The sequence below is a fragment of the Erpetoichthys calabaricus genome, chromosome 3 (assembly GCF_900747795.2).
Source record: "Erpetoichthys calabaricus chromosome 3, fErpCal1.3, whole genome shotgun sequence".
NCBI classification, from domain to species: Eukaryota; Metazoa; Chordata; class Cladistia; order Polypteriformes; family Polypteridae; genus Erpetoichthys; species Erpetoichthys calabaricus.
The window spans coordinates 192,713,399-192,731,890 of record NC_041396.2 but is presented as its reverse complement, the minus strand read 5'-3'; positions in this window follow the sequence as shown (position 1 = coordinate 192,731,890).

Sequence of the window (18,492 nt, the reverse complement as noted above, 5' to 3'; positions counted from 1 at the left end):
GATTTTTGGTGCATGAACAGCGGAAGGCTGCTTCACCACTTTGCTCTTGGAATAATAAGCAGACCACCATTACAAGATCTAAAGTTATGACTTGAAATGTACGGGGACAGGCACTCCAAAGTATTGGAAGGAGCAAGTTTATCTGAGGCTTTATATACCATTAGTACTATATTAAAGTCAGTTCTAAAGGACACAGGTAACCAATACAGTGACGCTTAAACAGGAGAGATGTGCTCAGATTTTCTTTTTCTACTTAACATTTTAGTACATCCACTAAATACTACAAGTATCTTGTAATATGTTTATGGTTTAGCAAATTGTCTGATAATCTTCCAGTTGTTTGTTAATTACATTTTTCTGGATGTTTTGATGTGTACATTGATGATATATTAGTTTTTCTCAGAATTTACATTTGCATGAGCTACATATAAGAGAACTCTTGTCTCTTAATGTAATATATTTACAAAGTGTGAAAAATACATGATAAGTTTCATGTTGCGGTCTAAGGCTGGACTAAACCAATGTTTCACTACTCAGAAATTGAAAGCACTGTCTTTAATTAAACAAGTGCATAAAGTTCTGTGATACTGTAGGTCAGTTTTTTTCCAAGCCAAAAAAGAAGACACACAAATAAAAAAACTCTGTGGAACGGGAGGTCAGTTGGAGAGTGGTGTCCCCCATGGAGCTGTTCTCTGTGTAAGTGCTTGTGTTTGTAATTACAGTTTTTCCATAATGTGCACAGCACGGCCTCTCACCTACAGCATCCTCATTGTGGGCTCATCTGATGTTTGCGATGAATTAAATGTTAGGTAAAGAAAGGAAGAGAATTCGTCCACATTGTGAAAAACCAGGGTGAAATGACAGTTATCTACAATCAGCCTGGATAGATGCTTAAAAGGAATACATTTCTGGAGAAATCTGAACATGTGGTATCCCTAATGACAGGGTCAATTACTTCCCTTACTAAAATGTGTTCAAATATATTCTGTTTAACGAAGACACAATACAGAAATTAACTGTGGAACTCATTCTCTGACATCCAGATTGCATACAACCATTAAGAGTGGACTCATCAAACAGGAGTCAAGGTGATCTTATCTGAAAGATTTAAGAATATAGGAATATTTTGTCCATGTGCTTATTTTTGTCAGAAATTAAAACCATGATGTTGTGAAACAGGACTTATTTGGTGATAAAACTAACTGTGAACTCTGGTGAAACTGGTTTGAGGAAGTTGAATATTTTGTCAGCTATCCTGACCGTGTGAATCTACATATTTAGGGACCATCAGAGATAAGTACAGGGGCACCCATCAAAGGCAGGAAGCTCTGTTGAGGAGATGGTAAAAAGCAAATCACTTAGTGTATTAAATTAAACAAATAATTCAAATATTCAAACTTTCTAAATGCAAAAAAATAAATAATTGTTTGAACAAAATATAAAGATAAAGATGACTTGAAATTGGTTAACAAAAAACGGTAACCATAATGTATTGGTACAATGGTCACAATCCAAGAATCTAAATACAAATAACTAGAGACTAGTCAAAAACTAAAAACAAAATTAAATGAAAAAAAAATACAATAAACTTACAGAAGGGGAAAAATCAAATGAGCCCAAATAACAGAACTGTTAACAACTAATTGCACAACAAAGTGGCTGTGGCAGCAGGTGACCTTCAGGTAACTGCAGTCTTAATAACCACAGCGCCTGAAGACTGTGAATTAATTAGAAGCCCAATCCCTGTAATTAAAAAAAAACAACACACACACACACAAAAAGGGCAAGGAATCAGAAAGAATTAGAGAAACAAAAACATCAAAAGAAAATATAATAGGAACAGCAAAAGTCCTGAAAAGGTACCATCTTGACATATATTGGATATTGTAAAATTTAAACAGTATTAGTCTGTTCTCTTATAAACTAGTTCTTCCTGTTCATTTTAGGAAACATCTTGCTTTTCAAGTTTAAACATTAATATAACCCTAAGGGGAAAATTTGTTTCAGCATAAGACCATGATACAGAGAATAAAACTCATAGTTTCCCGTAAAATGTTAACACTCTCTAATCATGGTGTAAGGAAGAATTTCACTGTGCGTGTGAACCCATAAATGTATATGAATATATCAAATATCACTAGAAGAAAGTAATCATAATTGTACAAGACTAAGATAAAAATAGAAAAACAACAAAAAAGCTACACACTTTCTCATAAATGTGTTTAGCATTTGAAGTGCAGTAGAATAACATATTTTTTATATCTTGTAAGTAGCATAGAAACACAAGAACCACAAAGTCGATACACAGAGGATGGCTACAGTTACAAAGAATAGCCTTGCTACAGTAATCCCGCTACTCTGACAAACAACGCCATTTAGTGTAATTCGACATATTACCCACATCCAGACTGCCAACTAAGATAAATCAAGTAGTTCATAATGATCATTCCTTATAAACCCAATGCAATGCTATACATAGGGGCAAAGTCTCAAATGAAATTCAGACACTTTGGCATGTGATGTCATCACAGCACCATTATATACTGTAAGGTGGCAGCACACACACTCTAGCACCCAAGCATTGGAAGATCTCTCTGACGAAACCAGCACATTGTTTACAGTAGTGAGGGCTAAGGATTTCAATTTTGATTCTCAGTTTTCTCACAATTATTTTTTGTATTTGACCCTTGCCTGTTTACTGATGATTGCTTCTGGTTTGCCGTAAAAGACCATTTCCCGGTCCTCTTCTTATAAAACATGATTCCTTTATTATGGAATTTTCCACCTAATCGTAAAAATCATATGTAAAGTAGAAATATTGAACTTTTTACTAAACTCTGTTTGAAAAGTATTGACATGCAACAATGCATTTTTTAAAAAGTATCACTTGGGGAATTCTATCACCCTATGGATCTGCTGGATGGTAACACTGAAAAAAGCATTGAGAGAGCTGTAGATGGAGAAAGTACAGAAGTAATCAACTAGTATAGGTTATAAGAAGAGTTAGAATATAGTTCAGGTAAATAGTGATGGTCTTTGACTTGCTAAGACTGAGAACCTGAGGTTTGTGTCCCAGGTGCCCAGTTGGGACAACTTGTGACAAAGGCACTGCATGTAACAAGAACCTTAATTCATATCCATCAGTCTAGACAGTCCCTATCTATCTAACAGAGTGCCTTTCGTATCTCTTTTTGAAGAATAAAAGACCCGCTTAATCTCTACAGTCATAATAACAAAGCAAATGAAACTGATAACAAACCAAGCACTAATCTCGTGTGTCAAGGTCTAGATTAATACACAGTAGGATTTTGCCAACTTTTGTCAATAAAGGTACTGAAATTTGTTTATTATGTGAAGTGGCACAGTTTTTAGCAGTTCAACCTCACAGTTCCAGGATGTCAATTGTAGCCCATGTCTGTCACAGCAGAGGTTTCTTCATATGTTTGTGTAGGTTTCACTTTGAAATATCAGATTCGTCACACATTCTAAACATATACCCTCTAACTGAAATAAAAGTAATAACAAATATGGGTGAGTTAATTTTAGTATAGTGTAGAATATTAGTTACCAATACTAACAGGGTCCTGGTATTGAATCCTGACCTGGACACTCACTGCATGTGTAGAGGTTGCAAATTCTCCCTTTGTCTGAGTGGGGTTTCCTTTAGCATTCCAAATATTTGCAAGTTATGTTAAGTGCCATCTCCCTATGAATGACAGTGCATGTGTGTGCCCTGTGGTGGACATGAACTCTGTCCAAAGTTGAATTTCATTTTGTGTACAATACTGCTGGGAAATCACTGACTGCATGTTAGCCTACACTTGATAAATGGGTAAGAGAAAGGATGGACAGATTTGAAGGTGAATGCATCACAGTGACCTAAATACACAGCACTAGGGCAAAATGTTTTGAATTATCTATACTGCAACAGGCAAGCATTGTTGATGGGCAGGAACCGCCACACACACCAGACTTACATAACATAAGTATTGCAATGAGGCAGATAATCCTAGTCACTAGCATCAAACTTCTGATTGCCAAGTGGTCAAATATAGTCAAACGTACGACCCAAGGACCACTCATTTACCCTATAAAGAAGAACTAACCTCTGTAAATGGCAATGGTCTTGTACTGTATATATGATTGATTGAAAGTGAAAGGTTTAGAGTCGCCTCTTTCAATACGTGAAACAAGAGATTTAGAGATTTATGTTTAAGAAAATAGCAATGCTTCTGAAAAGGTACCCGGACCCTGACAACTTTATGCTTGACCTAAACTGTTCCTGCTGTTTTCAAGTCACCCAATGCATTCTGTTACATGGCCGCTTCCTTAGAACCAGTCATTTGCCTGAATGGTATCATTTGACAAAGTGTGTTTTCTTAAGCTTACACTTTGTTCACTCTGTCGGCCTCTCTTTAACATTTGTTATTCTTAAAGGAACGTTTGATAATGAATAACCCTAAATGATTTATTTTGGATCACGATACTGAAGGTTTAGGACTCTGGCAAACTGTCTTAACCTTCCTATTATTTAAAGTGTGCTTACGTATTTACACTAGTTAGCGGCAGGTTATTTTTCTTCATGTGCCCTTCGAATCTGATTCACCTGCCTTTTGGAAACGTGTGAGCTAACTAATCAGCCTTTCCCATTGTACCTTAAAGAACAAAGAGAGTTAGGGAAGCAGGGATGAAGCTGATTGAAGTAGCAATTCAATCTTGTGACTAAGAATCTAGTCCAGTGTGAAATTCCAGCAATTTTACTTTGCACCAATGTTTTATTTCACATTATTACCATGTATTTACTACATTCTAGTTGTATATTTTAAAGAAATGTGTTGACTTGTTTAACAGTAAGTGTATAGTGAGACACTGGACCTTAAATAGTATGGTGCCTGGTTCAGTTCTTTTCCTCTCCTCATTGTGTGACCCTGAGCAATTCAATAAACCTGCTTCTGCTCCAGCTACAAAAAAATATTTAAATTAACTTTTTGCAATGTATCCGGAATTTTTAAGTCATACTTAATAAAAATGCCAGCCAAATAAACTGTGATTATTCAACTATAGCCAGTGTGGGTGTGAAGATGAAAATACCCAATGGCTGACTGGCATCCCTTCCAGGGTTAATTCCTGCCAAGTACAGAGAGTTTCCAACAACATTTTAATGAATCCAGTGGGTTTACAAAAGGGTTAGAATGGTATATTCTTATTATTTTTAATGTTCAGTAAGTCTTTTGGAAACATTTCTGCTTCTAATACTTCTTTCAGTGCATCTATGCCAAGTCACTTAGCCATGATAAAAATGATGAAGTAAGCCTCATAATATAAAAGATGTAATATTTACATGAAATTGATTTGACATTTAGAAAAGGAGTGTGGGCTTAAGCAGGACAAACATTTGATAAGATAACATCAACAAAAGGTGGCGGCGCACTCTTGACACCCAATTGATTTGTCAGCTGGCAGCTGTGCAACAAACACCCATTGGTGGGCCAATAGATGCACACACACAAATGTATTCAAACACGTGTGTGCCATACTTTTTACCATTGGTAAACTATCAGGTATACAGAATTACATAGTATATATAACCACGCTATTTATATGCATCTTTAAAAAATGCACCTATTAAACTCTAAGGCACAGTGTAGACCATAAGCTTTCTACATAGAATATAGACTTTGGCATGTATTAAATATTTAGTAATATTGCATGCACAGTTACTTCCTTCTAAATAGTAACTACACTGGGTTGGGCGTTGCAGACCTTAACTAGAGAAAGGGTTCAAAAAGCTTTTTGTTTATCTTGCACCCTACACTTAGCAAAGGACATTCACTGAATGCCAAAACCTGCCAGAAAAGGCATCCCTAAGCATTAGAAAAAGAGGAAGTAGCATTTGTAAAAGACATATAAAAATGAAGGTAGAGAGAAGCCGACTGCAAGGGCTTGTCTACTTTCTTAATTATGAACTATTTCCTGTGAAAAAGCACATACTGTACTTCCCTGTTTGGAGTGACTGAATTTGTTTAATTGTAATCCAGAATCTGTCTACTTTACAGTTTAAAATGAGTCTTCAAGGAGTTTCAATTCTATCCATCCATCCATTTTCCAACCCGCTGAATCCGAACACAGGGTCACAGGGGTCTGCTGGAGCCATTCCCAGCCAACACATGGCACAAGGCAGAAACCAATCCTGGGCAGGGAGCCAACCCACCGCAGGACACACACACCCACACACCAAGCACACACTAGGGCCAATTTAGAATCACCAATGCACCTAACCCACATGTCCTTGGACTGTGGGAGGAAACTGGAGCACCCGGAGGAAACCCACGCAGACACAGGGAGAACATGCAAACTCCACGCAGGGAGGACCCGGGAAGAAAACCCAGGTCTCCTTACTGCGAGGCAGCAGCACTACCACTGTGCCACAGTGTCGCAGTTTCAATTCTAAAATTTAGTTTATTTAATCTTATGATATAGGGCAAGTTCATCCTGACATTTGGAACTAGTAATAAACCTGCATTGGCTAAATAAGGAGAAAAAAAGAAGTAGCTGAGGAAAAAAAATGTATGTATGATATTCAAAACTCCATCGCTAATTTCAGGATGTATGAGAGCTTATGAGTAAAAGTAAAAAGGATATTAGGGAAGCTAAAATCAAGTTATACAGAAATACTGGAGAAAAGGCAAAACATTTCCAAAGTTTTCTTCTATTTTAGTAGTAAACGAACGGTCATGTAAGAGGGAAAGTGTATCACAAAAAATAAGGGGAGTTAAAATATACAGACAGCAAGATGGCTAATGCTCAAAACTTGCATTTTTCTGAGGTGTTCATATGTGAAAGATTGGATAAACACCCAACAGTTATAGAGACTACTAAACAGGCACTTAGAGATTGTAGAGGGAGAAGTACTGCTCAGATTAAAAATGCTGAAATCTGACAAATCACCAGGATCAGATAATATTTATAGTTGTGTGCTTAAGGAGGTTAGTGAGTACATATATAAACCCTTGATGCATACTTTTAGCACTGGGGAAATGCCCAAGAACTGGAAAATAGCAAATAGTATCCTGTCATATAAAAAGGGTGATTGGGCAGATCTAAGTAACTATGGGCCAGTAAGCTTAACATGTCTCAGAGGTAAATTAATGAAAGCAATTATTAAGGAAAAGCTTTTGCATTACATAGCAGGAATACAAGTGTTAGTGAACAGATAAGATAGGTTCAAATGGAAGAGGTCTTGTTTTCCTAATAAGCTGGAATTCCATGAGAAAGCAACAAAAGAAGTGGGAGTTCAGGGCATAGTGTATACATGTATAAGGGTGGAAAACTGCCCAAAACACAGGAATCAAAGGCTTATGGTGCGAGGAACCTCATCAGATTTAGGTGATGTTAAAAGTGCTATCCCTCAGGGATCAATACTGAGAATGCTGTATTTATCAATAGCACCTGATGACCCTGATTCTATTGATTCACTAACACAATGTCTGACTTGTATTTCAGAATGGATGAATAGTAACTTTCTCAAGCTAAATAAAGAGAAAACTGAAATCTTAGTGATTGGCAATAATGGATACAATGAGGCTATTAGAAATAAACTGGATATATTAGGATTAAAAGTCAAGATGGAGGTAAAAAGCTTAGGGGTAACTGTTGACTGTAATCTGAATTTTAAATCGCATATTAATCAGATCACTAGGACAGCATTTTTTCTCTTAAGAAACATAGCAAAAGTTAGACCTCTTATATCATTGAAAGATGCTGAGAAATTAGTTCACGCGTTTGTTTTCAGTCGACTAGATTACTGTAACGCAGTCCTCTCAGGAATACCCAAAAAAGACATAAATCGTTTGCAACTAGTGCAGAATGCAGCTGCTAGAATCCTAACAAGGAAAAGAAAATTCGAGCACATTTCTCCAGTTTTGATGTCACTACACTGGTTACCTGTGTCATTCAGGATTGACTTTAAAATTCTGCTTATGGTTTCTAAAGCCTTTAATAATCTCGCCCCATTTTATATATCGGAATGTCTGACATATTCCAAATCGTAATCTCAGATCCTCAAATGAGTGTCTCCTTAGAATTCCGAGAGCAAAACTTAAAAAAGAAGTGGTGAGGCAGCCTTCTGCTGTTATGAACCTAAAATCTAGAATAGCCTACCAATAGGAATTCGCCAGGCTAATAAAGTGGAGCACTTCAAAAAACTGCTGAAAACACATTATTTTAACATGGCCTTCTCATAATTTCACTGTAATTTAATCCTGATACTCTGTATATCCAATTCATTATAATAACTATCCATGGTAGCTCTAAAATCTGTACTAACCCCTATTCTCTCTTCTGTTTCTTTTTCCGGGGTCCTTTTGGTGGTTCACCACCACCATCTACTCAAAGCACCATGATGTTCCAACAGTGAAGAATTAAAAGCCAGAAGTCTGCATGTCCATCTTCATCAAGTCCTTCCATGAGAACCCTAGACACAAGAGGACTATTTCATTTATGTTAGGTAGAATGCCCAGAGGGGACTGGGCGGTCTCATGGCCTGGAACCCCTGCAGATTTTATTTTTTTCTCCAGCCGTCTGGAGTTTTTTTTTGTTTTTTCTGTCCACCCTGGCCATCGGATCTTACTCTTTTTTTATGTTAACTAATATTGTCTTATTTTAATTTCTTATGTTGTTATATTTTTTTTATTTACTGTTCTTTATTATGTAAAGCACTTTGAGCTACTTTTTTGTATGAAAATGTGCTATACAAATAAATGTTATTATTATTATTATTTTTTTTCTTCTTCTTTCGGCTGCTCCCATTAGGGGTTGCCACAGTGGATCATCTTCTTCCATACCTTTCTGTCCTCCGCATCTTGTTCTGTTACACCCATCATCTGCATGTCTTCACTAACCACATCCATAAACCTTCTCTTAGGCCTTCCTCTTTTCCTCTTACCTGGTAGCTCTATCCTTAGCATCCTTCTGTCAATATACTCAGCATCTCTCCTCTGCACATGTCCAAACCAAAGCAATCTCACGCCTCTGACTTTGCCTCCCAAACGTCCAACTTGAGTTGACCCTCTAATGTGCTCATTTCTAATCCTATCAATCCTCATCACACCCAATGCAAATCTTAGTATCTTTAACTCTGCTACCTTCAGTTCTGTCTCCTGCTTTCTGGTCACTGCCACCATCTCCAACACATATAACATAGCTCAGAGTTTCTCAACCTTTAAGTATTTGCGACCCGAGTTTTCATAACAGTTTTAATCACCCCCCCACCCAACGTTTTTTTGAAACCCTAATAAAATCCATCCATCCATCCATTTTCCAACCCGCTGAATCCGAACACAGGGTCACGGGGGTCTGCTGGAGCCAATCCCAGCCAACACAGGGCACAAGGCAGGAACCAATCCCGGGCAGGGTGCCAACCCACCGCAGCCCTGATAAAATTTATTCCTATGTTTTTTGCTGCCGATACACTGCTACAAGTTTAAAATTTCCCTACAAATAGCGAAATTACACCACATATGGCAACATTCGCGCCCCCTTTTTTGTTACCTAGGGGGGCGCGCCCCACAGTTTGAGAACCGCTTACATAGCTGGTCTCACTACCGTCCTGTAGACCTTCCCTTTCACTCTTGCTGATACCCGTCTGTCAGAAATGACTCCTGACACTCTTCTCCACCCATTCCACCCTGCCTGCACTCTCTTTTTCACTTCTCTTCCACAATCCCCATTACTCTGTACTGTTGATCACAAGTATTTAAACTCATGCACCTTCGTCAGCTCTAAAGATTGAAGGAGTTGAATCTTCTCAATTTAAGTAAAGAAGGTTAAAAGGTGACATGATTGATATGTTTAAAATTAAAAAAGGAATTAGTACAGTCGATCAAAGCTGTTATGTTAAAATGAGTTCAATAAGAACACATGGGTACAATCTGAATCTTATTAAAGTAAAATTTCATACAAATGTTAGAATGTTTTTCTATACACAGAGAACCATAGACTCATGGAACAAGTTACCCAGTCATGTGGTAGACAGCAGGACTTTAGAGACATTTAAAACTCAACTTGATATTATTTAGAGAAATTGGTTGGATAGGATTGGACCGAGTTGTCTGTTCTCCCTAAAAGTTTTCAGATATATTTTAAAGGTTTCTTATTTGCTGTATATTATTTTTTATTAATGCTGCCATCTGGTAGACAAATTGCTAAAGATATTGTAGAAGGGTACAGCCCGGACACAGACAGGCAGACACGTTGCAGTCCATCACCACATGTTTATTTCACAAGTCACTATTATATACAAGTCCTTACGTGCACCTCACAAACCCCCACTGACTCCCAAAGTCCTGGCTTCTCCTCTAAGCCGTCTCTTCACTGCACACACACTCAGGGCCTCTCCTTCCCGCCTCCTCAGACCTTGTCCACCTCCTTACCCGACTCCAGCCTTGATTGTCGGGAGGCGGACCCTTTTATAGGCAGCTGATTGAGGGCCACACCCGGCCACCTGCCACAATATCTTGACTCTGGTGACTTATTCCATAAATTCCTATAGGTGTTATAAAATTGACATAGTCTAGATATGGTGGTCAGGGGCTGAATCAAGGCCTAGGTTGCTTCCTTATTAAAACAAACAAAAAATTCATAATTTTCTATTTAGAACTTCTAAATCCAAAGATCCATTAATTATAAATCTAATGTAGCAAGCATGAACAAGTTTGGACCAGGCTGCTCAGTTTAATTTCCATGCACTTTTTAAAGATTTTGGTTGCTGTTACCTGGTTAAGAGTTAGTAATTTATTTCTGGCTGACCTTAGACCCAGTTTTTTTGTAATCCCTACAAGATGGTAATAAAGGAAAAGAGTACTTTGGCACAGTTTTTTGCTGCTTGAGTGAGAAACAGCAACCCCCTAAATGGTTCAATCAGTAACTTGAAATGAGACACAAAAAATAATAACACATTTCTCTAGTTGTACAGTAACATGTCAAAGGTGGTGTAGTAATGTTAATTATTAATTATATATGAGTAGGCTTTAGTAGAACGCAACCATGACAAAATGCATTTCTTCAATGAACGTTTCTGTCGGAACATATGCTTGCCTGCTGTATATCTTCCTCAAGCAGTTTGCTACTGGTTTAGACTTAGGTCCTAATTCATTAGATTTCAGACTATATGGGGCTCTCATTAAATGTTCCCTTCATTGTGGGAGAGATTTCACAACTCACCAGACGCTGCATTACAGCACCAACAAGTTTGAGAACATGTGCGGAATAAAATCTTCCAGAACTGAAATCCATTCACATTTATATATATAGGGTGATCTTATTTCTTTCAATGTGAAACTTGAAGTGGTAAAGGATAGATAGATAGATAGATAGATAGATAGATAGATAGATAGATAGATAGATAGATAGATAGATAGATAGATAGATAGATAGATAGATAGATAGATAGCAATTAATTTTTCCCCCAGTGTTATTTGTTTTTGCAGGAGCTCAATAAATAAATTAATAAATATTACTATATTATGACAAACAACATACCAGAATGACTAAATAAAAAGAGCAGTCACAGTCATTAATGGTATTTAAGTGTTTGCATTATGAAAATTTCCCTTATAAAGTGATTTTAAGGAGTAGAATATCTTTGCAAAGAGAGAGAAACCTGTATTAACTGAATCAGTCCAGTATGATTAAAGTGTATTTAGTCTGGTAATGAAAGAGTAAGTACACTGGAGATGTAAAATAGAGCAATACTTAGGCAAGAGTGGAAATTAACCAGAGGGTTCACATTTGCTTTTTGGTAGTGGCAAGATAATGCCTTTGATTCATCGCTCCTCATTTTATGTTTAACACTTAGCATTTATACTGTAACTTACGTTTATCGGTGTTTTTGTACGTGCCACACAGTGTTGGCCACAAAACCAATGGTGAAATGTTAATCTATATGTTTAAAGTCTTGCTATGTAGTTGTTCTAACTGCCTGGACTAGATGAATTGCTGGACAGAGGCTGCAGACTTTGCAGTATCAAACAGAAATGTCTTATCCTGTCCTGATTAATATTGCTAAATATAGTTTATGAGAATGACAATCTAAGCTATCTAGTAATGCTGGTAAGCAATGTGTGTACAGCATGCATAATTTGAGAACTATGGTCTTATGGTAGCAATAAAAATACTGGATATTAAATAAATCCAAAGTAAACATGCCAATAGGTGTCAGTAGCCAGCAGCTTTGAACTCCATGGTTCAAACAGAAGTAATACAGAACATACAGGAATGGAACTTACAGGAAGTGTACCTTTTCTTGTGACCAACAAACAGCTGTGGAAACAATAGCTTCAACAGAACTTGAAATACAAGACCCTGGGAGAGGCACTGCCATCTCTACTTCTAAGTGCTGCAGCTGAGACAAATCTTCTTGAACAAATGCATTACTTTTCAGTTGGGCTATATAAAAATAAGGAAAGATCTATGCAGGCCAGTCTTTACTTTAGCTTGGGAACTGGCAAGTCCTTTAAGTAATTAATTCTCTAAAACACAGGTCTAAAGAAGTTTGTTAAAGTTGTTTATGAGAACAATAGGTTTTCATTGTGCCCTCTTGACACATCAAATTGTAGTTCCCATAATTAACAATATATTGTAAATTATAGTACAAAATTATAGTACAAAATACCAAATTTAAGCATATGCAGGTATTTCTCTTTTTGGCACATCATGGTTTCTATGATCCACTATTAAGCCAAGATCAACTGGAAAGAAAAAAGACAGTCAAGCAGGCCTAGTTTTATACTCAGACTGAAAAATGAGAATAATTAGCTGTTATGAACCAGACACTATTGATTTATGATGACATAATAGTTTGAATTTGTTTCTGAAAGACCTAAGCTAAGACAAATGAGACTCAAGGACACAGGTACAAGGTCAAGAGCAGAGGAGGAACAAAGAACACAAGAGACATTGGAAAGACTGTAGTATCACTCAAACATGAGCCCTCGAGTGTTAAACACACCCATCTTAAATACAATGACCACTTAACAAATGGTTGCAGTTGTACGATGAGCTAGGGCACCACATCAAACCACTGGCAAGCATAAATGAGCTCCCTGGGCCAGACTCACCACTACCTGACATCACAGCCACGCAGTTACTACCTTTCCAAGAAAACTGACTGTATCTGAACAGGAACTGTGAAAACCAAGTGGTAGCAGTTGATGTCAGTGCTTTGGAATTAAATTCACATAACATATTGTGGGATATGGCCAGCTGTTCATCCCGGCCAATACCCCCAGGCTGCCAGATGGAGCCCTCCTTGCAACATGGAGGTGCCCCGAATTCCAGCAGGGCCTCATGGACATTGGAGTTTTAATGCACAGCCCTGCTGGATACCATGGGGGCCGCTAGGAGTCGCTGCAGGGAGGCCCAGAGATTTATATTTTCCGTATAGCCCGGAAGTATTTCCAAGTCACGGGAACGGAAGAAATGATATACTTCCGGGCTGAAGAAAAAAGAGAAGTTTTTACCTGACCCGGAAGTGCTGGATAATCACATGGACTGAGGGCTCAGAAGCACTTCTGGGTCGAGGACTATAAAGGACTGTGGGAAATCCCAGATGTCGAGCTGAGTTGGGAGGCAGGGTGTCTAAGCGTCTGGGAGTGGAGGATTGTTTATTTGAATATTGTTTATTGGAGATTTGTGGAGTTGAGGGTGCTTTGTGCACATTATTATTGTAATAAATAATTATTGGACTTTTTATCTGGTGTCTGACGTTTGGTCTGAGGGTTCAAGTTAAACAGTGCCTCTATTTGTCACAATATCAAAGGGGAAACTCCAGAGTGGAAACAATAGTAAAAATGGCGAGGATAAACCTTCGTTTAGGACAGTTATCCAAGACGTTGTTCTCAGTAAGTTCTTTTTTTGTTTTTATGTTCTTTTACCAGCAGTACCAACCTCTAAACGTGTGATATTTCGAACTTGTATATAGTACCTGTTTTTTATTATTAAAAGAATATCAAATTCCTTTAGGACTACAGTATTAAATTTGAAAAACTTGGCAAAAAGTTTTTCGGTGCCGGAAAACAGTTTCACTTGGTTATAGAACTGTCCAGTTCAAATGAAATCAAATACGTCATTATATAGTGGATTCAGAAATTATTCACATCCTTTCATTTTCTGCACACTTTATTGTGTTGTAGATTTATTTTAAATGGATACATTTGCTGTTTCACCACAGATTTAACTTTAAATCGATACATTCTCCAATTTAGCTTCAGTAACCCAGGACGACAAAATGAAAACATGTTTTCAGTCCTCTGCTGAGATGGTTGTTTTTCCAACAGGTTCTCCCGTCTCAGCAGCAGTCCATCAATCAGGCATTTATTGCTGGATGGGAGCCACTCTTGACTAAAAGGCATTTGACAGATTAAAGAACTTTGGCAGCATGAGGAAAAAGATTCTCTGGCAGAATGAGACAAAATATTGAACTTTGTGGGTTGAAATCAAAGCACTATGTCTGGTGAAGACCTGGTACTACTGATCACCTGCCTAATACCATTCCTATGGTGCATGCATTATGCTTCTTAGCTGGAGGGACAGGGAGACTGGTCAGAACTGAGGGAAGGATGAATGCAACCAAATACAGAGAGGCCATTGAAGAAAACCTGGTCTAGAGTGCATTTACCCACAGACCAGGGTGGCGGTTTTTAACCTTTCAGTACAATAATGCCCCAAAGCATACAGCCTAGACAACACTGGAATGGCTTTGAGACAAGTCTCTGACTGTCCTTCAACGGCCTAACTAAAGCCCAGACTTAAACCCTAGAACATCTTTGAAGTGACCTGAAGATGGCGCTTCAGAGTATCTGCCAGGAATAATGGGATAAATTGCTTAAATCCGAGTGGACATTGCTTTCAGATTCTACTGTATATTACACTACAGTGAAAGGTATTTATTGGTGTTTTATGACTTCCATTAAAACCTGCTAGTGAACTTGTTATGGTTGTGCTAAAAAGTTGTAAGGGTCCAATAGATGCACTATATTCAGTGTCTATAAACAAAATTACCCAGAATATGTTGCTCCTCCTTCTTGGGCTGATATCACAAATGAAACAAATGTACAGTAGAGACCACTGAATAAATCAATGGCAAATGTAACAAATATAATTGTTTATTCTTTTATTTACTTTTTTTGTTTTAATGGCCATTTTCTGTTTACACATGTTAATCATTGCCCACAATTCTTTTTCCTTCTTTTTTCATACACCTCGGCATCCTTTAGGGTGAGGCCCATTCTTTTCATATCACCTGACACTAACTATCTCTAACCATATCTTCTTTAGCCTTTGACTTGATTTCATCACCTCCAGCTCCAGTTGAGTTACCTCTGCACTCAGTCATCCTCTGCCTTTCTCTCCAAATACCCCATCACTTTGGTCTGTTTCTCCTCAGCACAATACCTATCACCTCTACACCATGTCTCACTCCCACAGAGTTTTTATAAACTTTATCACACAATGACACCTTTAGAAGTAAAACAGCTTTTGGTTACTCTTTTTAACAAATATAATACAGCGTCCAATTTTAAAATAAAAATATCAGTATGTGCCAGACAGAATCAGTAACAACCTAACAATATCCTGTAAACACTGGTCAGTAATATAAAATTGGTAATGAAAACTGAAAGGAAGTGAAAGTTTTGTTATAAGGTGAGATTTAGGTTGATCCTCTTGATTTTGTTCTTGATCTATTGGACTGCAACACTAAGCATGTTGCCTTTGGCAAAGGATTTTCTCTAAACACTTAGTTTGTATTAAGTAAAACAAGTAAGCCCGCGATTCGCTAGCGAATCGGAAATCCATGAATGGCAATCAGTTTCTGTTCCGTCCGATATCTGGATGGATGACATATCATGGAGGGTGGGTGCGTCTGAGTGGGAAGCCACTGGGTTAGAGTCTGTGACCGTTATGTGATCTATATTACTGGCACAGTGGATTAGAGCAAGTGTAGCTCACAGGTTGTGTTGTTTGGGTGCCACGTACTGACTCTGGGAAGCCGCTGCATTTTGGAAAGCCGCTGCGTTTGATTCTGGGGTGGGCGCCACGGCGCATTACGTTGTGTTATTTGGGCGCCACCTACTGACTCTGGGAAGCCGCCGCATTTTGGGAAGTTGCTGCGTTTGACTCTGGGGCGGGCGCCACCGCGTTTTGGGACGCCGCTGCGTTTGACTCTGGGGCAGGCGACAAACTGAATGACCGTTATGTGATCTACATTACTGGCACAGTGGATTAGAGCAAGTCTAGTTTACAGGTGGCGGGCTCCTTGCAGTGCGGCAGTGCGTGTGACATCTGGTGTACAACCTTCTCGTTTCTGTGTTTTCTGTGGCTGTGTCATTAGCTATGGGCGGGCTCGTTGCAGTGCGGCAGTGCGCGTGCGCTTCGATGCGCCCTGCGTCCATAACCTTCGGTTAGTAATATGGATATGTATTAAGCTAACAGGAGACTCTATACTGGCCTGTGAGTATGACTGATGGCTCACCCAGGGTTAGTTTCCAGTTGCCCTTAATGCTGTCAGGCTGAGCATTGGCTCCCTGCAAACCAAAACTAAGTAAGCAAGATAGAAAATAAATGGATGAACAGATCTATGTCATTAGTTTAAACAAAAATCATGTGATCTAGAAAGTTAAAAGAAGTTGATATGACCAGAGTACTGAGAAGTTCTTTGGAGATAATGCATAAGCAAGTGAGCAGCAGCATTACAAATGAACCATGGGGCAGGATGTGAGCAGTGCAGCATGCAGAAGAAGATGTGTGCTTGACATCTGACAATAGAGAGCACGCTTTACAACATAATGTACTACTAGGTCAGATTTTCACTGCCCGTAGTGAGAGAAAAGGCACATTTTCTTGATGTATCACAGTCTGAATATGAAAGGTTTACAACAGTTAAAGTGAGTCAAAAATTGTAATAAATGCAAAATTGCACAATTCTTCAGTGAGTGTATGCATTTCTTATAGTACACCCACCACTCATCTGCACCAAAACGGAGGCAATAAATTAACAGACAAGAAACTTGTATAGCTGAAGAGAGGAGCTACACCCATTGTAAAAATTATTTGGCATTGTGGGAGTAAGGTGTGATGGGAATACAGTGGGACATCTTACTTAGACTATGATTGTTTTGAATTGTCTGTGTGGCCTTAACTTTTGTGACATGAATAATATTGTCATTAAAAAACATTGCATTGCTCCTTGGAGATAGGCTATATTTATGTTAAAATAGTAAGTATTAAGTTATGTTTAAATGTAGGTCCATTCTTCAGGTGTTTTAGTCAAAACAACTACTCTGCTCTTTTCACTTCTAGACATGCTGTCTTCTGCCATTAATAGCGACACATTAGAATACTGGAATGAGTTGGTTTTCAGTACTTTTATTGTAATGTTTACATGGATGTAAACGTGATTAAATGCAATGGAAACATTGACTGGGAGATGAAAGAAACTTAAAAGGCTCAAAAGAAAAAAAAAAGCCCTTCAAAGCCAAAATTCAAAACCAAAGTCATAGCCTGAATGTTTGTCAGAAAATCTTAACTCTAACTTGGGCATTTTCCTCAATCTTACACTAATACAGGTGGCCTTCAGGTTACAAACAAGTCGTGTTTCTGCTGATGCCTGACACATGATTTTGTATGTAAATCAGAACATTGGAAATTTGAATATTGGTAAAAATGCATAATACTTTAGTACTTATTTTATAGAAAAATGGTTCAAATGTATTAATAAAATGCCAGTGATGCAATATTAATGTACTTTAAATCAGAAAACACAATTCAATGTAAAATAAAATAGAAGAATGTTGGGGTTTTATGTACTCATTTATATCTTTGGAATTGCTGTAACTTGTGTACACCATAACTCAAAACTAATCTGTAACTGCCATTTATAAGCCATTGAAAGATTGTCATAAAATGGCTACAACCATACATAAAAACAAAACACAAAACGTCATTGCATCATGACAAACAAGTTAAAATTAACTTACAAAAATTCAAGAAATTAATTGGATTAGGGATGTTAAAAACATGAATTCAGTTCCATAAACACAAGTGCAAATACAAATTATAGTTGTTAAAAACACAAGCACAAGAGAAATCAGTGGAACTTAAATGAGTAAGAAGACTCCAAAAGCAACAAAAGTTACAGGAACTTAGTTAAAAGCTATCAAGTAACATTCAGAAAATGAGTGTGAGCATATAGAAGTGTGTACAACGGAATGGCCAGATAATAAGGGAGGGGGCAGTGAAGTGACTACGTAATCTCAGTAACACTAATGTATAGCTCTAGAAGGGCACATTTTAAGAATTTGAGGATATAGATTGGGATAAACCTCTCGATTGTAAAAGTATTTGAGACAAATATAGAAAAATGAAAAGAAAATTGAAAAAAGCCAAGCAATTTAATAAGCAGTAAGAAAAATAATCTTCATAACTGACATCCAAAGC